General features: G+C 49.6%; 1 long non-coding RNA gene across 1 annotated transcript in view; it reads right to left on the bottom strand.

Moving 5' to 3' along the window:
- Positions 1-9,828: 9,828 nt before the first annotated feature.
- The window catches only part of LOC146813073 (uncharacterized), a 48,293-nt gene continuing 32,121 nt past the window's right edge, over positions 9,829-26,000 (bottom strand). The window contains exon 4 of the long non-coding RNA XR_014966952.1: positions 9,829-10,466. This is a non-coding gene — a long non-coding RNA (uncharacterized LOC146813073). The remainder of the gene's footprint in view (positions 10,467-26,000) is intronic.

Genomic DNA, 26,000 nt, shown 5'->3' with positions numbered 1-26,000 from the left:
ATCTTTACCACCTATAAATCCCCATCCACCCATGATTCGATATGTATCATGGCACTCACTGTAACCTAGGAAATAATTATCATACACAGTTTGATTCCTTCGAATGCAAAATTTCCCTTTCTGAGGCCAATCTAAAGCTATAGTTGGACTAGCTTCTCCTTTCAAATGTTTTTCTTTCTCTATATCCCAGACTGTTTTCTCCACTTTCCCCTCTGCTGCCTTTCTTTGCATTTTCAATCTCCTTTCTTCAACCATGTCTAAGAATGTCTTTTCCTCCTTCTTCAAACTAAATGCCAAATTGTTTCTAAAAATATACTCTAATGTTAGTTCTTTAGTTTCTAAGAAAAATTCACCTAATACCCTAGCAGGTTTTACTTTGTTTAATTTATTATAAGAAGGCACTTGCGCAAAAATTTTATCTACATCTGAAAAATAATATTCTAATTTCCCTTTCTGATAAAATAAACTAGCTATTACACTACATGCAATTCCATACTTTGCCGGGAGGTGATGATAAGTCACTCCTTCAGAAACAGATGCAGGTAACTGCATACATACATAGCAGTCCCGTACGTCCATTGTCTTTACATATTCATACAATAATTTTGAAAACACGTTATTAGAAAAATCTGTTATTGACCTGTCTTTATGCAAATAATTATGATCTATTCTAGTTGGAACTACCTTTGGAATTTTCCCTCTATTAGTTTTGTTCTCACTATGTCCTTCTAACGTATTTATAGTGACCTTAAAAGAAATTACAAGAGCAAGGATGCTCCATAAAAGCATTAATAATCCTGTACAACAACAACACATTTTACACCATCTTTTCATGACTGTACATCTACCTTTGCTACTATCTATGTTAGCCATCTTTGTTAAAATGGACCGGTCATTTGACTTAGCCTCTTCACTTCACAACTAGTTTTCTAACCTAAGGCTCTAACACCTATTTGGTTCTACCAGCCTCTATCTTCTGATTTAATTTCTTGTTTTCTTCATCAACAGTTTTCTTGGTTTATTCAGTTTGGCATCTCATCATTCTTCACTTTCCTCTTGTTATCCAAATACAGAATTTCCTGAACTTCCGTTTCTTCTTCTCCAATGTCGGACAAGAGAACTCTCAGGATTTCCGATTCTACTTCGTCTTCAACCACTTTCAGTACAGCCTCCTCTGGATTTCCTTGACTATCTGCTTCTTCTCCCTTTTCAGGCAGAGCCATGTACGTCCATTCCGGTGACTTATACTTCTGGTTAGGTTTCCTTGTTCTTTTACTCTCTTTATCCTCAGTTAATTCGTCTTCTTTTGATTTTTCTTGACTTGTCACTTCATTCACCTGTTCAGCTCTTGGTGAATTCACTTGTGTCAGTCGATATCTCAGTTTCCTTATTTTATTGGACCAAACGTCATCTCTTGCAACTCTTTTTACTTTACTCCCTTTGTCATTCTTTTCATTCCTCCAAGTTCTCTTTCTTAGAACTCAACCTTCAGGTATTTCATTTTCACTCTCTTCAGACTCTGTCTCAACTTGCTTTGTCTTTTCAACGACTTCTTCTTCCACCGCTTGTTTTGTTTTCCCTACTTCTGTCCCTCCTCGAATCTCCGACATGCAATTTTCCTGCTGGCTACTTGTCCCTTCACCTAACTGGATGTTGCAGTTCCCTACACCTCCTCGGGGGTCTTCCGCAGAAATCTGTCCCTCTCTCTCTGTACCTGTCCCTTGTTCACTTAAATTTGTTATTTCAGATGGAATTTCTCTCAGTCTCTCATCTGGTACTTCCTTTTCACGAATTTCTCTTATTGTTTCTTCAGTACTCTTTCCTTTTTTCTTTCTGTGTTCTTTTTTAGAACCCTGCACTTCTTGCTCATTTCCAGAATCGCTGGATTCAGAAATCTGCAATCTTCTTCTCAGAGAGCTACTTCTGGGGACCAGAGCTAGACTTGGTTCTTTTTCCCCCTTTCATAGTTTTCTCGTGTCTTTGACCCTTCGTCATCTGACTCAGTACTTGATTCTGATTCATCAAAGTATTCTTTTCCCGTGCTGTCCACCGGATTCGGAATTCTCAATGTGTGACTTGCATGGATCCAGTTTTTCAGTCCAACACACTTCACAGCTGTTGTCATGGTCAGAATGACTTGTCGTGGTTTTCCCCACCTTGGAAGCAAACAATTTTTTCTTCTGTGGACCTTTATCCTTACCCAGTCACCTGGGCTCAGATCATGGGCTGGCTTCCTTTCAAGGGTGGTGGCATCTGCTCCAACCTGATGAAACACAGAATGAACTGTGTCAGCCAGGCCTTTACAGTATTCCAACACCATGTCATCAGTTATAGTCATCAGCTTGTTGACTGGTATAAACACATGTCTCATAGCACGTCCCATGATTATTTCATGAGGACTCAATCCTGTAGTTCTGTCTGGAATTGACCTAATTGTCATGAGTACCAGAGGCAAGACATCAGGCCATTTCATACCTGTGGCCAAACACATTTTCCCTATCCTATTTTTGATAGTACCATTCATCTGTTCAACTACACCAGAAGCCTCTGGTCGGTAGGCGCAATGTAGTTTTTGTTGTACATTCAATGCTTCACAAATTAATCCTACAATCTCATTATGGAAAAGTCCTCCTCGGTCTGACTCAATTGTCACTGGGAACCTGAACCTAGGGATGAACTCTCTCAGCAGTAGCTTGGCCACTGTCATCCCATCATTTCTCCTTTTGGGAATGCTTCCACCCACCTAGAGAATAGGCAGACCACAACCAAAACATACCTCAGTCTGTTACAGGGAGGCATCTCAATGAAATCTACTTGCATTCTGTTGAAAGGCCCTCCTTCCTGACCTATTGTTCCCAGACTCACTAACGTCTTCCTTCCAGGATTGTATTGCTGACATATTAGGCACCTTTGACAAAGACTTTCTGCTACAAGTCTGAATTTTGCATTGTACCAGGTCTGCTTAAATGACCTGATCATGGCATCTCTCCCTATATGTCCCTGGCCATGATACATCCGTGCCATGGTAGACATCATGCTATCAGGCATAACTGGTCGTCCATCTCGATAGACCCACACATGATCTTTTTCCCTTGGGGCACATCCTGCTTTTACCCACTGTCTCATTTCCTCATCTCATGCCTCTTCTTGCAACTGCCTTACCTCTTCCCAAGTCCCTACAATGTTAGTAAACATTAATGAGCAAGAAGACATTTCTCTTTCCTTAGCCCGATTGACCGAATTCTGATTTCGTGCACAATACTGTGCCATGTCATTGGCGTACCTGTTTCCTGTGGCAATATAATCACCACCTTGACTATGAGCAGCACATTTTACAACAGCCAATTGTCTAGGCAGCTGTATCGCCTCAAGCAATTTTCCAACCACTTCTGCATTCTTAATAGGAGTTCCACTCGAGGTCAGGAAACCTCTTTGTAGCCATAGTTGGCCAAAGTCATGGACCACTCCAAAGCCATACTGGCTGTCAGTTATCACAGCCACTCTCACACTCTTCCCAATCTTGCATGCTCTAGTCAAAGCCACGAATTCTGCTACTTGGGCTGATTTGACTCCTTTCAGATAGGACGCTTCTATTACTGCTGTGACTATGCATACTGCATACGCTGCACTCAGCACTCCTTCATCTGTTCTCAAACATGACCCATCAACGAACATCACAAAATCACTTTCTGACAAAGGTACATCCTTTATATCTGGTCGTGGTTTTGTACAAAAATCAAGTACATCCAAACAATCATGATCTACTTCATCTCTTACTTCCACAATCTCAGCATCAGGCAACAAAGTTGCAGGATTCACATTCAAACATCTTGCAAGACTCACATTAGTTGCACCTAATATAACCTTCTCATACTTAGTCAGCCGACAGTGTGTCATATACTGAGTACGACTCCTTGTTAACAGGATCGCTACATCATGAGGTACAAACACTTTCAAAGGATATCCCATCACAATTCCTTCACTCTGCTCCAAACTTTGACATGTTGCAGCCACCGCTTTCAAACATCCAGGTAAAGCTACAGCTACTGGATCAAGCATCGATGAAAAGTATGCAATTGGTCTTCTCAGTTTTCCATGCTTCTGGATCAACACAGAAAGTGCACATCCATTTCTCTCACTGCAATACAACTCGAATTCTTTCTCATAGTCAGGCATACCCAATGCAGGTGCTTCACACAAACCATCTCTCAATTGCCTGAACGCTGCCAATTCCTCTTTGTTCAATTTGATGGGATCTTTCACATCACTTCTCGTCAATCGCACCAAAGGTTTTGCGATCAAGGAGAAGTTGCTGATCCACTGACGACAGTATCCAACCATTCCCAAAAACATTCTCACTTCTCTTTGAGTCATGGGAGCTCTCATTCTTTTTATTATTCTGATTCTGTCTATGGTTATTTTCCTTAGTCCTTTCTCGATGTTATGTCCCAAATACTGCACTTCCTTCTTACAAAACTGTAATTTCGATGGTGACACTTTAAGTCCTCCATCTGCCAAATGATTCAGCAAGGCTATCGTGTCTACCTCACAAGCTTCACGTGTTTTTGACTCCACCAAAAGGTCGTCAATGTATTGGACTAATACAGAGCTTTCGGGCATTTCTAGACTCTCCAAAGACTTCTTTAATAGCTGATTGAATATTGAGGGGCTTTCTGCATACCCCTGTGGGATTCGGCTCCATGCCAAAATACGCTCACCAAAACGAAATGCAAAAATTTGCTGACTGTCGTGGTGCAATGGGATGGAAAAGAAAGCATGACACAGATCAATCACTGTATACCATTCTGCATCATGGGGAATCTGATATAAAATCACTAATGGATTTGGTACAATGGGACAACATGATACCACAATTTTATTCACCTTTCTCAGATCTTGCACTATCCTGAATTTCCCATTAGGCTTTTTTAGTCCCATTATCGGTGAATTACATGGACTACTCATTATTTCTCTCAAAATTCCTTGCCTGGTCATTTTTTCTATTACAGGAGTTACACCTTCAATTATCTCAGGTGTCAATTTGTGTTGCGGAACATTTGGATATGTTACTCCTTCCTTTACTGTTAGTTTAATTGGATCTACATTTCTCATTAGCCCTACATCTTCTCCAGTGAAATCCCAAACTTCTGCTTTTACAGATTGTCTCAATTTTTTAGGTAATTCATCAGGGTTGAATATAGCATATGTTTCAGTAACTTCATTTTCTCCGTTAGCTATGGTCATCTTATACAATACATCATCATCCGGTGTTTCAAAAGCTATTCCATCTGGAGTACAAAATATAGTGCAATTCATTTTGCACAACAGGTCCCTACCTAATAAATTCACAGGACTGGTGTCACACACCACAAAGCGGTGCATTTCTGAAAATTTTCCTAGGCTAACTTTCACTGGGTCTGTAAGATATGTTTTAATCTGTCTGTTGGACACACCAACTACTTGGATCGTTTCATCCGAGAGAGGAAGATTCTTAACATCAGGTGATCTAACAGTTGATCGAGTAGCACCAGTATCCACTAGGAAAGTAATATTTTCATCGTTAACCTTCCCATCTACAAAAGGTCCTGTCTGGTCTACTTCTAGAGTTGCGCCAAGTACGCACTCTCCTTCCTCCCTTCGGCACCATCAATAGCTCTCTTCTGAGTCACTCTCATCGCGTTGCAGCCAATACTGCGAGACAGCGCTAGCGCGTGGCGGCTTATTTACCTGTTCTTCATTGTAGAATCCCGATTCACTACTATACTTCTGTGTGTTTCTGCTCTGTGGAAAAGGCGGTTTTGGCACCTGATTCTGTGGGGAAACAACTTGCTGCTGTTGCTGCAGTTGACCACTCACCTCATGCTGCACCTGTGGGTTCAATGATGGATTTTCATTGTTAGTACTCAGGGGAAACTTACACTCGGATTTCCAATGCCCTATCCTGCCGCAATTATGACACTGAAATTTCTTTTTAGCTTCTTCAATATTCCCTTTATACTTCCCAGCATTGAATTTCGGCTTTGTCCCTGCTTGTTCCACTAATTGTGCTTCTGTCTTTCTGCTACCTTTACCTGTGCCCACATTGCCTTCTCTTTTAGCTTCCGCTGTTTTGCTTCAATTTCATCACTGAAGTATATAGCATGTCTCAATACTTCATCTATTTTCTTGTTTTGCCAATCTACCGTATGCTGTTTAATCACCTCACCAATTTCTGGACGTAAACCATATACAAATCTGTATACAAAATGACTCAAATCCTTTTCACTCAGATTCTCATCTCTGCTAAACTGCTTAAAAGCTAGTATTAGCCTCTCGTAATATGAATGTACTGACTCTTTACTTCCCTGGTGTGTTCAATCAATCTTTACCCAATCTGTCTCTTTAGGGGGCACTTTGTTTTTCAAAAATACCATAACCTGCTCATATTTCTTCATCACCTCGGGATCTGGAGCTCCTGTTTTAGGATCCCTAGGATATTCCTGGGCTGGCCAATTAATCATAAGTTTGCACTCTGTCCATAGATCTGCTGGTACAATTATGTCAAACAGACTATTCAAATCAATCCATAATACTTTAGACAATTTCACAAATCTGTCCACCTGCCTGTACCACTCAACGGGCTTCTCACGTAGTCGAGGGAAATCATTCGTAAAAGACAAAATATCCTGTCTTGTCCATGGGAGATGTACATATCCATCTCCTGGAATCTCTCTCATAGGGCATTCTGTCACTACCTTCTCCTTTTCTCTTACAGGAAATGCTGAAAATGTCTTATCTGAGGCATCATCTCGTTTTTTATACCACCTGCTTCTCCATTTATCCACGTCTCCCCATTTTCTCAGCAAAATGATTATGTCCTTAATTTGACCTATTCGTCCTATGGTGTTCATATTCTCAATGTCCTTTTCAGTGAAATTTACTCGATATGGTTTCTGCAAGGCTTTTACTTTTTCAATATCAATGCCCATATCATTTGCTACTTCTTCTAACCTTTCATGTAAGTGTTTTGCTCTCCAAGGCACACTTTTACACAAAAATAATAATTCTTCATCCAGATAGGTTTTCAATTTTTCTGTTGGGATAGTCCCTACTATTAATTCTTCCAATACCATTCGTAACTTGGCCACATCAATTGATTGGGATTCTTTGTCTTTCCTCTGCAAGCTTCTTAACCATTCACTTAGCTCTTCTGTCGATGGTCCTACTGGTTTTTCTATACTTCCATGTCCCAAATCTTTTGGTGATTCTGACACTGTCTCTATCATTGTCATACGTCTCTCTGCACAATTTTGATCTATAAATGGATTATTTGTGAAATTCGGTTCCATTACACTCATAGTCTGCCTCCATGGATTCTCATTCTGACTCACTCTTGGTTGTTCTACTGGTTTATTACTTCTATAAGGGACTGTCAAACAATGCTCACTGTCCTTCTGTTTGTCAAAAATAGGCATTACTGGACCTATTGTTACTGGAACAGTTACCGCTTCTAGATTCTTGGTCAATTCTCTTATTTTCTCAGTTAATTCCAGGGTCATTTTCGCTAATTCTACAGAATTTTCTCCATCTGTTTTTTCTTCCGACCTCTTTTCTACTTCTCTAGTAGCACTGTTTTTACCCAAACTTAGAGATTCTGGTTCCGATTTTATAATTCGCATCGTTTCTCTCATTGGGGCACTTGGAGTTAATATTTCTGGTTCTGGTCGATACGGTGGTGGATTTTTATAGAACATATCATCAAGAACATCATCCTCGGACTCATTCACTCCATACCCTCTCGACTCCACATTATGCCTCTTTTCTACACACTTTCGTCCTTCATTCTCTCCTACAGTTCTTACAGGGAACACACCCTCAGTCATACTCGCATCCCGCCATCTTCTCATTCGATCATTATGCGTTTCATGTCTGTATGGTCTTCCAAACAGGTACCTATATCCTCTACCATTTCTTTGTCTCTCTCGTTCATGCATTTCGTCTTCCCATTCCGTCAAAGCCTCAAACTGGGTCGGTGTAGGTCTTGGTTCTAAATTCATCATTTTCTCTCTCAAGTTTCTCAAAACAGCCAAATTAAATGAACCATGCTCTGGGAAAGCTACTACTCCGTCTTCCTTTGTATATCTCACCCAGTTATCTAACCAAATACCATTATGATACCCATATTTCGAAATCATTAAGGATGCAGGGGTTTTCGGTGGAGGAAGTAACTGTCCTTCCCTAGTCTTTACTGGTTTGTCCTTCTTAAACCACTTCTTTATTCTTCCTAACCATGTTTTTCTCCCTTTTTCTGGTGGATCGTAATACATTTTCTTGCCTATCGTGTATCGCTAGTCTCTCTTTACAACTGTACCGCTAGTCTATCCAATTACAGCGCGACTCACACTAACGCACCAATTCAGAGCGTCTACGTCACTGTCACAATCCTCAAATCCCAGTGCGACTCACACTAACGCACCAATAAGGAGCGTCTATGTCACCCTGTATTTCTCCACTCCTAGCGCGGCGTACACTAACGCACCAATCCGGAGCGTTTCATAGTTCTGACCGACTGTCCAATCCCAGCGTGGCCGTTCTGACGTCAACAGCCGCTGCGGCAGCTCCTGCTCCTGCTCCTGTCTACCCCTCCTTTACAAATCCGCTCAGTAAGTTTTTGTTTCAATTTCTACACTTCTGTTAGTAACAACATAGAAACATATCCATTGTCCGCTTCGCTAACCAAAGAACAGCAAAAGTCGTTTCTCACGAGAATTCCGTCTTTCCCGAGAGCAGCGCTTACCTCTGCCCTACTACGGAATTATTACTTCAGTTGATAAAGTAGCACATCCCTCTACCTCACCCTTCTATCAAGCATTAGCTAATTGTTTCTCTAGTATTTAAGGCACATAGTTGGAGACCCAATGCTCCTGAGAAATAAACCCAGAGTTTCGCAATTAACCCGAATGCCTTTACATTCACGCTCGTTCACACAAGAAAATGTAGTACATTCACACAGAATCCTGTCTTTCCTGAGAACAGCGAACAGTCTGTTCTACTACAGAATTATGACTTACGTTAACAAAGCAGCACTTACCTCTCCTTTGTCCTTCTAACAAGCTCAGAGAGTACCTATTACCTTTCCAGTGATAAGCGTTATCGGCATGCCAGTTGGATCCCTGGTACCTAAGACCAGAACTTCACAGGTAACCTTCGCTTTCATACACTCTTCTCTCACACTATAAATGTCTCTAATGGCAACACACGACGATGCTACCGAATCGAACCCAGACAATGCGTCGTGCAACTTCAATTGTCACACGTTTCCCCTGTGTACCTACAGGGCAACAACAATTCCGTCTTTCCCGAGAACAGCGACCGTTACAAACTTCCGACTTCCTACATCCCAGAAGCCGTGCATACAACATATAACTCAATGTAACTCAATATAGAGTGTTAGTACATAAATCAATACCAATCAATAACCAAAAATCAATAAGCAATGTACAAGCAATAATCACTAAACCAAAACAAGAACAACCATCATCTTGCTACCAGAAAAACTGCTGCAGCGTGGAGTGCAAAATCCCTCCCTTCGTCACAGACCAAAGATCTCACACACGTGTGGGAGGCGATTATCTTCCAAACGCTGGCATGAGAAGGAAATACCACTTTACTCTAATGAGTGACAAATCTACACAACCTTCTGATACTCATTAGGCCCTGAACTTCACCTTTAGTATTCTTCTCATAAATCGGGATGGATCAGTTAGTTGCTGATTTAGCTCAATTTCTAATTCTCTAATTAACCTTATCGTTAACACATTTCAATGAATAAACAACCCACTCATTTCTGTAGATATTCAATTTCAATCTTTATATTAATATTGCAAATTAAATCATTCATTTGATCAAGTTGCCATTCATATTTACCTATTCTGGCTAAATGTTGTCCTCTATGTCAAATCTGGCAGTCTCGCAAATCTATGCCCATCAAATTGAGTAATTTCAGTTCATCAGGAGTTTGGGCATTAATTCAGTCCGTCAAAGATTCAGGTAAACAGCTGTCCTGCAGTGTCACCGTCCTCTCCGTCAGCATAACGTCAGGAAATCGAGAAAGGCCAGAAACGAACCCGCACCAACCTCTCTATTCTACCATAATTTATAGTAAAAATCATTGACAAATTGTATTGAAAATGGGTCTTCAAATGTTCTGATTGGTCAATTGAAATCGTCTGACAGGATTCCCACCAAAATAAAGTCTCTGAGGTCATTATACTTGATTGTTCCGGTTTTTAGAAGCACATTATTGTTCTTTCAGAAAAGCTGGCTTGTGTCCCAGGGCAACCTTGAAGGGTACAGTCTGGTTAGGGTCATGACGAGGCTACTGTAGCTGGCGTCAGCGCAGGCGCACTTCACCCAAGCCTTGTTCGGCGTCGGCAGTCGGGTTAGGCACCAAAGGCAGCCATTAAACGACAGGCCCAAATGGTCAACTATAGCAAAAGAAACACAAAACGTAATTAATACATAGAAATGACTAAATAAATGTTATTCCCTCACTAATACCCATATGTGTGTATTTATCTAGCATTAAGAAACACCCAAGCAGGTTTATACTTACAAAATAAAGCACAAATTACAAATACATCACAAAAGCGACATATATCATGCAATATGCGTACATATTTTAGTTTACAAATTAATAAAGTCATGCAAAGCAATCCCACGTGTATTTCAGTCATTAATAAGGTTGATTAGTTAATTCCACTTCAATCCATTAATTCGATTATAATTAATTAATTAATCTAATTAATAAACATGCAAAGTGGGGTGGGTATACTAAATTTTTGTATTACCCGCTCCAGCACTATCCTATCCTAAGTCACTTTAATATGTATGTTAGAAGATAGATATACGTTTTTATACTAATTTCTTCCAAGTGTTGACAAGCCGCATGGAGAGGCCCAGTCTTATATGGTTTGTTGGTGCTTTGTGTGTCGTGGTCTTGGTGAGACAGAGTGGCATGTGCCCGCTTTAGAGCCTACAAATACAGTGTATTATTTGACTCTTTGCTGACCACTGGTGGTCAAACACTGTTGGTGAAAAGAGTAAGTCAAAAACAGGAAGGGACTGTGAACAAATTGAGGGGAGCAGGAGGCTGCCAGAATTTGTCACTTAATGACCCGGCCCTCCACACTAGCCCACGCTTCTGGCCTGTCCTTACACATGGCCACATCTGGCTGGGCTCCTCTGGGCTGCACCCCCTGCAGCTGGATCTCCTGCTGCAGTCAGTCTGCTGCCCGTGGCTCTGGTAGGGAGGGAGTGAGGGAGCGCCACCGCCTCTCCATCAGCTCCTTGAAGAGTCCAGGTGAGGCCCCCTCACCCCCTGGGGAGCTGGCTGACAGCCACACCTGCCCTTGACCTCATGAGTTCCTCTGATGCTCTGTGGAGCGCCCCCTCTTCCATCACAAGGGAAGCAGTGACCAAGTGGGAGCGCTGCAGCCCCAGCCCCACTGTCAGACCCGGGAAGGGGTCCAGCGTGGGCTCCCTCTGGTAACGCCTCTCCCCTCTGCGCAGCAGACCCTGTGTGTGTTTCAGGTGATGGGTCTCACAGCACATAGGTACGAGGGGTTTCATCACACTAGTGTACCCACAGCATGAGCGCGGTCACGCTCGAGTACATGCCCATGGCAGCCACGAGCCTTTGGGCCAGACACGGGTGCAGCTCCTGTCTAGATGAACATCACAGACCCCGTCTCCACCTCCCATGCCTCCCACCATGCTAAGTGGCGGTGCTCAAATGAGGACAGCAGCAGGTCTGTGCTGGAAAGGTAGCCCCTCCTCCACTCCCACAAATGACTGTCTAGTAGTAATCCCAAAGCTGCCCAGGGATGTCTGGGGCAGGGGTCCCTCAGCCTTCACCCTGTATTGTGCTTTACCAGGGGCGATCCAAGTTGGATTTCACTAGCCTCAAAGTCACGCTCCTCCCTTCAACAGGGAGTTGTACCACCAGCAGTCATAGACACTCCTGGTGCACGCGCTGCTCACTCGGGGAAGTCAGCGCGGGGTCCGGGCACGTCATGGGAGTGGAAGTCTACGCAGGTGAGGATAGAAAGCATCTCCCTTCATCAAATTGCTCTGGAGAGGGTGGTTTTGTGGCTTTTCTACATCTTACATTGATGTTGCTGACCTGCCCTGCTGCTCTGGTGGGCGGCCAGGGCAGCAGCAGGCAAGGGCAGCAGCAGGCCAGGGCAGCAGCGGGCCAGGGCAGCAGCAGGCCTGGGCAGCAGCGGGCCAGGGCAGCAGCAGGCCAGGGCAGGAGGAGGCCAGGGCAGGAGGAGGCCAGGGCAGGAGGAGGCCAGGGCAGCAGCGGGCCAGGGCAGCAGCAGGCCAGGGCAGCAGTGGGCCAGGGCAGCAGCTGGCCAGGACAGGAGGAGGCCAGGGCAGCAGGAGGCCAGGGCAGGAGGAGGCCAGGGCAGCAGCAGGCAAGGGCAGCAGCAGTGTAGAGAACAACGAGAGAGCTAGGGAAGAGTGGGGTGCGTCCGTATCCCCTATTCTTATGTCAGTTTTGTCAATGGTGGACGAACCCAACGATGTGTGGTACAATCACTGTAAGACAGTGTTTGGGAACCCACTAGGTAAGTTAAAAGACCCCTCACACACCAACCTGGTTGGTGTCATGCTTCATTATTGGAGTCCCAACCGGGTGGCCGAATGCCCCCCGGTTGTGCTACGACGCCTGGCTACAGCGGAGCTGGTGTGGTGCAAGAGTGTGATGTCGTGAAAATTAAAAATATCTCTGAGAGTCCTTGCCGTTAGGAGTTTATTGCTGGCGGCTCAGGATCTAATAAAAACAAGATATGTGATGCAACTATGAAAGAAATTATTATCTAATAGTTGTTAGTGTTGTAGGTCTACATGTTTCAGCTCTCATGGAGAAGTATGAAGCTTTCGTCAGGACCAGTGAGATGAGTGAGTAGCAAAGTGAAAAGTGCCACGTGATACGTGAAAAAGTTAAAAAGGTTGTTTACCTACACACTCGCTAAGGTGTGCGGACCCAGTGTCTGCGAACTTAAGGACACCGCAGCGAAAATGACACTATGGCTGAGTGATATCGCTGCTCAGGATACGGGAGGAGTGTGCTCCTCACGCAAATTTTGATCGAAGAGCTGCACTCGCCTGGCACCTAATAGGGCAGCAGCAGGCCAGGGCAGCAGCGGGCCAGGACAGCAGCGGGCCAGGGCAGCAGCAGGCCAGGACAGGAGGAGGCCAGGGCAGCAGGAGGCCAGGGCAGGAGGAGGCCAGGGCAGGAGGAGGCCAGGGCAGCAGCGGGCCAGGGCAGCAGCAGGCCAGGACAGGAGGAGGCCAGGGCAGCAGGAGGCCAGGGCAGGAGGAGGCCAGGGCAGCAGCAGGCCAGGGCAGCAGGCAGGAGCATCAGCAGGCCAGGGCAGCAGGAGGCCAGGGCAGGAGGAGGCAAGGGCAGCAGCAGGCCAAGGCAGCAGGCAGGAGCATCAGCAGGCCAGGGCAGCAGGAGGCCAGGGCAGCAGCAGGCCAGGGCAGGAGGAGGCCAGGGCAGCAGCAGACCAGGGCAGGAGGAGGCCAGGGCAGCAGCAGGCCAGGGAAGGAGGCGGCCAGGGCAGCAGGAGGCCAGGGTAGTAGCAGAGCAGGAGGAGGCCAGGGCAGCAGCAGGCCAGGGCAGCAGCAGGCCAGGGCAGGAGGAGGCCAGGCCAGGAGGAGGCCAGGACAGCAGGTGGCCAGGGCATCAGCAGGCCAGGGCAGCAGCGGGCCAGGGCAGCAGCAGGCCAGGGCAGCAGCGGGCCAGGGCAGCAGCAGGCCAGGACAGGAGGAGGCCAGGGCAGCAGGAGGCCAGGGCAGCAGCAGGCCAGGGCAGCAGCGGGCCAGGGCAGCAGCGGGCCAGGGCAGCAGCAGGCCAGGGCAGCAGCAGGCCAGGACAGGAGATGGCCAGGGCAGGAGGAGGCCAGGGCAGCCGGAGGCTAGGGCAGTAGCAGACCATGGCATGAGAAGGCCAGAACAGTAGCAGACCAGGGCAGGAGGAGGCCAGGGCAGCAGCAGGCCAGGGCAGCAGCAGGCCAGGGCAGCAGCAGACCAGGGAGGGAGGAGGCCAGGGCAGTAGCAGACCAGGGCATGAGGAGGCCAGGGCAGCAGCAGGCCACGGCAGGAGGAGGCCAGGGCAGCAGCAGGCCAGGGCAGCAGCAGGCCAGGGCAGCAGCAGACCAGGGAAGGAGGAGGCCAGGGCAGTAGCAGACCAGGGCATGAGGAGGCCAGGGCAGCAGCAGGCCAGGGCAGAAGCAGGGCAGGGCAGCAGCCGACCAGGACAGGAGGAGGCCAGGGCAGGAGGAGGCCAGGGCAGCAGGAGGCTAGGGCAGTAGCAGACCATGGCATGAGAAGGCCAGGGCAGCAGCAGGGCAGGACAGCAGCAGGCCAGGGCAGGAGGAGGCCAGGAGGAGGCCAGGGTAGCAGGAGGCCAGGGTAACGGGAGGATAGGGCCTAGTGCTGTAGGCGACAGTGAGCGACTGAGGTCTGCTCCTTCCCCTCAGTCAGAGCTCCATGCTCTCCCTGCTACTGTTCGAGTGTGATGGGCCAAAGCATAGCAGCAGGCACTGGTCTCAGGGAGAATTCAGTGTGACCACCGTGATGAAGTGCAGACCCTGGACCCAGGGCTGGTGGGCCCCTGCAACCAGGATGTGCGGTGTGCGGGTTCCTTTGGTGTCTGCCTTTGGACCAGCTGCTGCTCCAGCTCCTGAGTTCCTGCGCTGCTCCGAGATGTGTGTGGGAGGTCCATGCTGCACAGGGAGAGTGTCTCAGTGTGAGCCACGGGGGCCTTTGGAGTACTGACTCCACCATTAGCATCTTCCTGCTGCCAGGGGTGTAACGCAGCCCCCTGCGGCACAGGAGCGCTACACCCTTCAGGGGGCTCCCATCCAAGGTCTATGAATATCTGTGAGGTGTAGGAGGGGCCCCAGCACATTCTGCAGGGAGTCCCATCACTTTGTGCTGTGACACTCACTCCCTGGGGCCACTGCTCAGGGCAAAACCTCCCTTCCATGGAAAGGCAGGGCCCAGAAGCTGCCAGTGTCAGTAGAACTATGGCCCCGGCTGCAGCTACCTTTTCATAAAGTAACACCCTGGTTGGCGACTGGACAAGCCAGGGTTCAACAGGAGTCACATAGAGGGAGCCACATACCCATGCAATGGGGAGGGAGTCAGACGCTTTACATTGTACCAGTGTGAAGGAACATTGTGTTATTTGGCACACACTGTACCCTGAATCATCTGTCAACAACTATGCACCTTTGGCATTCAGGAAAACAAGACAGGAATCAAGTAATTTTCTCAAGGCCACATAATTCGACTAAACAGGAAGGCGAGATATGTGATGCTGCCTTTAGTTATGTTGTCTTATATTTTATCAGGGACACTGGGCCTGATGTATAGTTTGCAGACGGAGTATGTACTGTCGCCATGGAGGAGTACTTTACTTTCACCATGGCGACAGTACTCTGCCCGCCAAATTTAGAGATGTCCGCTGGTCCAGAGGTCATCTTTTGCATTTGCAGGAACCACTGTCACGGCGGCTCCTTAAATGCATTGAAAGTTTGCGGCTGGCTCTGTCAACATGACGCAGCCGTTCAGCAAACTTTCAGGTTTTTAAAAAATTTCAGATTTTTTTTTTTAAAGCAGGATTTTATTTTGGGAAATACAAAAACACTAATGACCCCCACACCATGGGAGTTTTCTGCCATGGTGTGGGTGTCATTAACAAGTTTTTACTGCCCTTTACTGCCAGGTTTTACCTATCGGTGACAGAGTAAAACTGGCCATGTGTTTGCCGACTCTAAATATGGTGGGGATGGACACAAGGCCAAACCTTCGATGGTCCTTTCTCCGTCGGGCCGTCGAGGTGTGTGTAAGCAGAGACGTCTCCACCCTCTACATACTGAAGCTCCCTCTGACTCTATGGGGCATATCAGCAATAACCGGTGATAATTATTGCTAAGCGCACTTAGCGCTAGGATAATTATCGCCAGCTAACGTGGATTTTTATCGCTGAGATAGCGTGCAAAAACGATCAAAATCCTAGCGCTAACTGCCAAACTTGAGATTATCGCTGGAAACCCAACGACAATCTCATGAAGTTTGGTGTTAGCTTGATGATAGGGCCTCACATACTTAGCCATGATATCCACCTTCCATAGGATATCATGGCTAAGTCAGTCCTGAAGCAGGCGTAAGGAAAGTAGCGATAACAGGGGTTATCGCTACTTTTCTTGCCGCTATGCTTCATAGCGTGGGGCTTGATAATAGGAGAAATGTCGCTTAGCGACATTTCTCCAGTCATGTCAGGTCAGGAACGCCAACTTTGCATCTCATTAGAGATGCAAAGCTGGGCGTTAAGAATCCGGGCGCTAATGCAAGGTTTCACGTGCTAGCGTGACCTTGCTAATTAGGTGATAAAATTATCGCCGCTTTTCGCCCGATAACGGACGCAAAAGCGGCGATAATTTTATATCGCCTCGTTGCTGATATGCCCCTAAGTGAGCTGGTCAGAACTTCAGTTTGGTGTAGTGTGACCGAGTACCCTCTTCGTCCAACTCAAAATTGGACCAAACGTCCTAGTTCTGAAGTCAGAACTTAGCTGCCAGACCCAGGGGCATATTATCAAGAAACGGCGTTAAAATTATCTCTGCTTTAGCGGCAGAAAACTGCCGCTAAAGCGGTGATAATGGGCTTGATAATATGCCAGTGAGAATTCCAATAGAAGCCCATGTTGACCCCAGAACATGGGCTTCTATGGGAATTCTCTGCGGCATATTATCAAGCCCATTATCGCCGCTTTAGCGGCAGTTTTCTTGATAATATGCCACCCTGTCCTCCCAAGGAATCCGCCGTCTCAGTCTGCGGGCTTCAATATTCTTTGCACAAGTCGGAACATTTCCAGATGTCACAGAACAAAGGCTAAAGAAAGTGCGATTCATGCGTTAGCGCCTCCTGTTGATTTCCAAGCACTGTAAAAAACACAGCGATCCCACTATGGCACATTTTAATGCTTCTGTTTTTATCCAAATGAAACATAATATTCAAGCAGCGAATATTTGCCAGACTGCATTTCTCTCCGAGTAATCCTGGAGCCCGTTCAACCGACCCTTCAATGGAAAGTGGCTTCTGGTTAAGTGACCATGGGGCAGATTTATGTTTGATTTGCGCCTCATTTACGCCGCCGTTGCGTCACTTTTGTGACGCAGCAGCGGCGCAAATCCTGCGGCCATTGGTGCGGGGTATTTACAACGTGACGCATCTGGGAGATGCGTCACGTTGTAAAGCCCTGCGCCACATGTAGGCGTTCCAGGGCAGGTGGGGGCGTTCCGGCGCAGGAACGCCTCCTAAAAGTGGCTGAGTGAAATCTACAAGATTTCACTCAGTCACTTTTGAGCCCATGCTGCGTCAAAACCCTGCGCCAGCTTGGAGCAGGCGTAAGGATTGACGCAGCATTGTGCAGATAGGGCACCCCAGAGTATTGCTGGAGCTGCGTCGCGCTTGCGACGCAACTCCAGCAATGCGCCACTTTTACGGCACAGATGCGTGACGCATCTGTGCCGTTTTTGCCCCATGGTGCGCCGCATTATAAATGCGGCGCATCCATGATGGCAGAGCTGGGGCGCAAAATAACTGGCGCATCCCTGCTGATATGCAGGGATGCGTCAGTTATTATAAATATGCCCCCATGTATTCAGGAAAATACAGACACGTGAAAGTGCACGGGGTGTTTGAACGTGGCAGCATTTTGTAATCCTGGGCTTCTTACTTGCTAATAAGTAAGCAGAGCACTGTGTGATCTGGTGCACATTGTCATCTAATAACATATTAGCATTTTCTGAAAATGTTTACAGCTCAGGAGGGTTACCAGTATGGTAATGTCCCCTGCGTCAACCAGTAGAGTTCGTCTGCCATACAGTAACCCCTAAAAAATAACCCAGAGAGACTTCGGTGTCAGTTTATTCCCCTGGCCCCAACGATCCCCCCCCTTAAAATCCGAGGGAAATAAACCCACACAATACACATTAGCTTCCTTTTGCCTCAAATAAGCCATCCTCAACCCTCACCCCACGGGCATTATATAAGAACCTTACCACACCCAACTGAAAGCTCCTGTGACCACCCCTTCCCCCCTTATCCGCCCACCACGAAGCTACGCCCCTATCCCAATCTTTAGGGGGATCATTTATGAGTCCATGCGTCACTTTTGCGCTGCCGGTGCGTCACTTTTTGTGACGCATCAGCGGCGTAAAAACTGGACCTTGTTGCACCATATTTACAAAGTGACGCATCTAGGTAGATGCGTCACTTTGTAAACCCCTGCGCTACATTATACCTGCGTCAGGTATAATGTATGCAGGGTGGGCGTTCCCACGTAAGTAAGCATCGTAGAAGTAACGCAGTGAAATCTACGAGATTTTACTGCGCCACTTCTAGGGTGCAAATGCGTCAATATCTTGCGCCTGCCGCACAGCAGGCGTAAGACTGACGCAGGCCCTTTCACATGAGGCTTGCCCCATGTGAAAGGACACATTGCTGGAGTTGCGTCACTTTCGTGACACACTCCAGCAATGCGTCACTTTTGCGCCTACAGATACGTCAGAAATACTGACGTATCTGTGACTCCTTGCGACATGATGCGTCATACTGTAAATATTACGCATCATTGGAGTCGCAGGGAGGGCGCAGTGAAAAGTGACGCATCACTGTTTTCACGCAGCGATGCGTCACTTTTCATAAATGAGGCCCTAGGTCTTTTGGGGAGACAGCTCCTTCTGTGATTTGGTACGCTGGCAGACATAGCGATTAAGCGCTACAGAAGATTGAATTTATTTATTAACTACTCTAGGCGCTAAAGAAATACCATCTGATCTTCTGAAATGCATACGTCATCCCACGAACAGTTTCACAATATTTCTTTAATTTATTCCGCAACGAGTGCACTTTGTGTAGTGTTCCATAGACTACTGAATCTATTTCACTAGGGCACGTGGTGTTATGTCTTTCATTCGGACGGCCTTTGTTTGCTGTAGTGCCCAGAAGTTTCCACTGCTGCCTCTAAGCTCCGCCCCTTACTACACGGACCAGACTTGAACATGGAGTTTGGTCGGGGGGTCGGGGGGGGGGGGAAGGCTTTGAACTCTGCAATACACCATCTTTTGTCGGAACGACGAACGAAACAGTTGCATTAAAAAAGATTTTTTTATTGTAGCAGTATCTCATTGTACTTCAATCATTACATGAGTTTACCAAATTAAACGGAACGGAGTCTCAGCTTTAGCGCTGCTTTCAAGGTTCGGGAGCATCCTTTGTATGTTTATAATGCCGACGCCTTAAAAAGTAGAGTTAAGGTCTCTGCATAGCAGAGCTGTCTCTCAGGTTACACAGCTCTCTCTCGTGCATTGAACAAACGCCAGGGTGCAGCTCTCCGTGACGCCATGGACAGCGGATACATCCAATAGGGTGCAGCTCCCCGTGACGCCATGGACAACGGACACATCCTTCAGGGTATGCTCCCAATGACGCCATGGACAGCGGACACATCCTACAGGGTACAGTTCCCAGTGACGCCATGGACGGCGGACACATCCGACAGGGTACGCTCCCAATGACGCCATGGACAGCGGACACATCCTATAGGGTACCGTTCCCAGTGACGCCATGGACGGCGGACACATCCAACAGGGTGCAGCTCTCCGTGACGCCATGGACAGTGGACACATCCTACAGGGTGCAGCTCCCAGTGACGGCATGGACAGCGGACACATCCTACAGGGTGCCGTTCCCAGTGACGCCATGGGCAGCGGATACATCCTATAGGGTGCAGCTCCTAGTGACGCCATGGACAACGGACACATCCTTCAGGGCATGCTCCCAATGACGCCATGGACAGCGGACACATCCTACAGGGTACAGTTCCCAGTGACGCCATGGACGGCGGACACAGCCGACAGGGTACGCTCCCAATGACGCCATGGACAGCGGACACATCCTATAGGGTACAGTTCCCAGTGACGCCATGGACGGCGGAAACATCCGACAGGGTGCAGCTCTCAGTGATGCCATGGACAGCGGACACATCCTACAGGGTACAGTTCCCAGTGACGCCATGGACAGCGGACACATCCTACAGGGTACAGTTCCCAGTGACGCCATGGACAGCGGACACATCCTAGAGGGTGCAGCTCTCAGTGACGCCATGGACAGCGGACACATCCTACAGGGTGCAGCTCCCAGTGACGCCATGGACAGCGAACACATCCTACAGGGTACAGTTCCCAGGGAGCCATGGACAGCGGACACATCCTACAGGGTACAGTTCCCAGTGACGCCATGGACAGCGGACACATCCTAGAGGGTGCAGCTCTCAGTGACGCCATGGACAGCGGACACATCCTACAGGGTGCAGCTCCCAGTGACGCCATGGACAACGAACACATCCTACAGGGTACAGTTCCCAGGGAGCCATGGACAGCGGACACATCCTACAGGGTGCAGCTCCCAGTGACGCCATTGACAGCAGACACATCCGACAGGGTGCAGCTCTCCGTGACGCCATGGGCAGTGGACACATCCTACAGGGTGCAGCTCCCAGTGACGCCATGGACAGCGGACACATCCTACAGGGTACAGTTCCCAGGGAGGCATGGACAGCGGACACATCCTACAGGGTGCAGTTCCCAGTGACGCCATGGACAGAGGACACATCCTACAGGGTGCAGCTCCCAGTGACGCCATGGACAGTGGACACATCCTACAGGGTGCAGCTCTCAGTGATGCCATGGACAGCGGACACATCCTACAGAGTACAGTTCCCAGTGACGCCATGGACAGCGGACACATCCTACAGGGTACAGTTCCCAGTGACGCCATGGACAGCGGACACATCCTAGAGGGTGCAGCTCTCAGTGACGCCATGGACAGCGGACACATCCTACAGGGTGCAGCTCCCAGTGACGCCATGGACAGCGAACACATCCTACAGGGTACAGTTCCCAGGGAGCCATGGACAGCGGACACATCCTACAGGGTGCAGCTCCCAGTGACGCCATTGACAGCAGACACATCCAACAGGGTGCAGCTCTCCGTGACGCCATGGGCAGTGGACACATCCTACAGGGTGCAGCTCCCAGTGACGCCATGGACAGCGGACACATCCTACAGGGTACAGTTCCCAGGGAGCCATGGACAGCGGACACATCCTACAGGGTGCAGTTCCCAGTGACGCCATGGACAGAGGACACATCCTACAGGGTGCAGCTCCCAGTGACGCCATGGACAGCAGACACATCCGACAGGGTGCAGCTCTCCGTGACACCATGGGCAGTGGACACATCCTACAGGGTGCAGCTCTCAGTGACACCATGGACAGCGGACACATCCTACAGGGTGCAGCTCCCAGTGACGCCATGGACAGTGGACACATCCTAGAGGGTGCAGCTCTCAGTGACGCCATGGACAGCGGACACATCCTACAGGGTGCAGTTCCCAGTGACGCCATGGACAGCGGACATATCGTACAGGGTGCAGCTCTCCGTGACGTGATGGACAGTGGACACATCCTACAGGGTACAGTTCCCAGTGTCTCCATGGACAGCAGACACATCCTACAGGGTGCAGCTCTCAGAGACGCCATGGACAGCGGACACATCCTACAGGTTGCAGCTCTCCGTGACGCCATGGGCAGGGGACACATCCTACAGGTTGCAGCTCCCAGTGACGCCAAGGACAGCGGACACATCCTACAAGGTGCAGCTCCCAATCACGCCATGGATATCGGACACATCCTACAGGTGCAGCTCTCAGTGACGCCATGGACAGCGAACACATCTTACAGGGTACAGTTCCCAGTGATGCCATGGACAGCGGACACACCCTACAGGGTGCAACTCTCCGTGACACCATGGACAGCGGACACATCCTACTGGGTGCAGCTCTCAGTGACACCATGGACAGCAGACAGCTCCTACAGGGTGCAGTTCCCAGTCACACCATGGACAGCGGACACATCCTACAGGGTGCTGCTCTCTGTGACGCCATGGATAGTGGACACATCCTACAGGGTACAGTTCCCAGTGACGCCATGGACGGCAGACACATCCGACAGGGTACGCTCCCAATGACGCCATGGACGGCGGACACATCCTACAGGGTACAGTTCCCAGTGACGCCATGGACGGCGGACACATCCGACAGGGTGCAGCTCTCCGTGACGCCATGGACAGTGGACACATGCTACAGGGTGCAGCTCTCAGTGACGCCATGGACAGCGGACACATCCTACAGGGTGCAGCTCCCAGTGACGCCATGGACAGCGGACACATCCTACAGGGTACAGTTCCCAGGGAGCCATGGACAGCGGACACATCCTACAGGGTACAGTTCCCAGTGACACCATGGACAGCAGACACATCCGACAGGGTGCAGCTCTCCGTGACGCCATGGGCAGTGGACACATCCTACAGGGTGCAGCTCTCAGTGATGCCATGGACAGCGGACACATCCTACAGAGTGCAGCTCCCAGTGACGCTATGGACAGCGGACACATCCTACAGGGTGCAGCTCTCCGTGACGCCATGGACAGTGGACACATCCTAGAGGGTTCAGCTCTCAGTGACGCCATGGACAGCGGACACATCCTACAGGGTGCAGTTCCCAGTGACGCCATGGACAGCGGACACATCGTACGGGGTGCAGCTCTCCGTGACGCGATGGACAGCGGACACATCCTGCAGGGTACAGTTCCCAGTGTCTCCATGGACAGCAGACACATCCTACAGGGTGCAGCTCTCAGTGACGGCATGGACAGCGGACACATCCTACAGGTTGCAGCTCTCCGTGATGCCATGGGCAGCGGACACATCCTACAGGTTGCAGCTCCCAGTGACGTCAAGGACAGCGGACACATCCTACAGGGTGCAGCTCCCAATGACGCCATGGACAGCGGACACATCCTACAGGTGCAGCTCTCAGTGACGCCATGGACAGCGAACACATCTTACAGGGTACAGTTCCCAGTGACGCCATGGACAGCGGACACACTCTACAGGGTGCAACTCTCCGTGACGCCATGGACAGCGGACACATCCTACAGGGTGCAGCTCTCAGTGACACCATGGACAGCAGACAGCACCTACAGGGTGCAGTTGCCAGTGACACCATGGACAGCGGACACATCCTACAGGGTGCTGCTCTCTGTGACACCATGGATAGTGGACACATCCTACAGGGTGCAGCTCCCAGTGACACCATGGCCAGCGGACACATCCTACAGGGTGCTGCTCTCTGTGACGCCATGGATAGTGGACACATCCTACAGGGTGCAGCTCCCAGTGACACCATGGTCAGCGGACACATCCTAAAGGGTGCAGCTCCCAGCGACGCCATGGGAAGCGGACACATCCTACAGGGTGCAGCTCCCAGCGACGCCATGGACAGCGGACACATCCTACAGGGTGCAGCTCCCAATGACGCCATGGGTGGCAAACACATCCTACAGGTTGCAGCTTCCAGTGACGCCATGGACAACGGACACATCCTACAGGGTGCAGCTCCCCGTGACGTCATGGACAGCAGACACATCCCACAAGGTGCAGCTCCCAATGACGCCATGAGCGGCAGATACATCCTACAGGTTGCAGCTCCCAGTGACGCCAAGGACAGCGGACACATCCTACAGGGTGCAGCTCCCAATGACGCCATGGACAGCGGACACATCCTACAGGGTGCAGCTCCCAGTGACGCCATGGATAGCGGACATATCCTACAGGGTGCATCTCCCGGTGACGCCATGGACAGCGGACACATCCTACAGGGTGCAGTTCCCAGCGACGCCATGGACAGCGGACACATCCTACAGGGTGCAGCTCCCAATGACGGCATGGACAGCAGACACATCCTACAGGGTGCAGCTCTCCATGACGCCATGGACAGCGGATACATCCTACAGGGTGCAGCTCCCAGTGACACCATGGACAGCGGACACATCCTACAGGGTGCAGCTCTTAGTGACGCCATGGGCAGCGGACACATCCTACAGGGTGTGGCTCCAAGTGACGCCATGGGCAGGGGACACATCCTACAGGGTGCAGCTCCCAGTGACGCCATGGACAGCGGACACATCCTACAGGGTGCAGCTCTCAGTGACCCCATGGACAGCGGACACATCCTACAGGGTGCAGCTCTTAGTGACGCCATGGGCAGCGGACACATCCTACAGGGTGTGGCTCCAAGTGACGCCATGGGCAGCGGACGCATCCTACAGGGTGCAGCTCCCAGTGACGCCATGGACAGCAGACACATCCTACAGGGTGCAGCGCTCAGTGACCCCATGGACAGTGGACACATCCTACAGGGTGCAACTCCCAGTGACACCATGGACAGCCGACACATGCTACAGGGTGCAGTTCCCAGTGACGCCATGGACAGCGGACACATCCAATAGGGTGCAGCTCCTAGTGACGCCATGGACAGAGGACACATTTTACAGGGTACAGTTCCCAGTGTCTCCATGGACAGCAGACACATCCTACAGGGTGCAGCTCTCAGTGACGCCATGGACAGCGGACACATCCTACAGGTTGCAGCTCTCCGTGATGCCATGAGCAGCGAACACATCCTACAGGGTGTGGCTCCAAGTGACGCCATGGGCAGGTAAACATCCTATAGGGTGTAGCTCCCAGGGACGCAATGGGCAGGCTACATCTCCCAGGGAGGTGATAGGCAGCAGACACATCCTCCAGGGTGATGCTCTCAGTGACGCCATGGGCAGCGGACACATCCTCAGGGGTGCATCTCTCAGTGACGCCATGGGCAGCGGACACATCCTACAGGGTGCAGCTCCCAGTGATGCCAAGGACAGCGGCCACATCCTACAGGGTGCAGCTCCCAGTGACGCCATGGACAGCAGAAACATCCTACAGGGTGCAGCTCTCAGTGACACCATGGGCAGCGGACACATCCTACAGGGTGCAGCTCTCCGTGACGCCATTTGCAGTGGACACATCCTACAGGGTGCAGCTCCCAGTGACGCCATGGACAGCGGACACATCCTACAGGGTGCAGTTCTCAGTGACCCCATGGACAGCGGACACATCCTACAGGGTGCAGCTCCCAGTGACGCCATGGACAGCGGACACATCCTACAGGGTGCAGCTCTCAGTGACCCCATGGACAGCGGACACATCCTACAGGGTGCAACTCCCAGTGACGCCATGGACAGCGGACACATCCTACAGGGTGCAGTTCCCAGTGACGCCATGGACAGCGGACACATCCAATAGGGTGCAACTCCTAGTGACGCCATGGACAGCGGACACATTCTACAGGGTGCAGCTCCCAGTGAAGCCACGGGCAGCAAACACATCCTACAGGGTGTGGCTCCAAGTGACGCCATGGGCAGCTAAACATCCTATAGGGTGCAGCTCCCAGGGACGTCATCGACAAGGTACAGCTCCCAGGGAGGTGATAGGCAGCAGACACATACTCAGGGGTGCAGCTCTCAGTGACGCCATGGGCAGCGGACACATCCTCAGGGGTGCAGCTCTCAGGGACGCCATGATCAGCAGACATATCCTACAGGGTGCAGCTCTCAGTGACAAGCAGAGAGGGTTGCACAGAACCCTCCTAATTCTTAACATTGTTCCCAGTATCTCGCATTAAGCACTTCCAGAAGGGCCCTCAAGCATTCAGAACGGTTTAGTTCTTTGGGTATTTCTGTGTGTTTGTTCTGGGGGTGGGGCAGGCGGAGGGGTCCCTGTGCCCCTTGATCGGCATGCTCCACCCCAACCCCTATCTTTTTTGTGAGTCCCTTGTTGGCCTGTGTAGAGGTTGGCCTCGTGTTTCCACATCTTCTAGAGCTCTGGGAGACGGACTACTCTTAGTTGCTGAATAAGAGTGTCGGGCTGTCATGGCGGCGCTGAAGGCACAGGGGGCAGAAGAGCCTGAATGTTTTTTTTTTTAGAGTTCTTCCC

This window comes from Triturus cristatus, chromosome 7 (genome assembly GCF_964204655.1).
Source record: "Triturus cristatus chromosome 7, aTriCri1.1, whole genome shotgun sequence".
Lineage (NCBI taxonomy): Eukaryota > Metazoa > Chordata > Amphibia > Caudata > Salamandridae > Triturus > Triturus cristatus.
The sequence above is the reverse complement of the archived record's forward strand: the minus strand, read 5'-3'. Positions and strand labels throughout refer to the sequence as shown.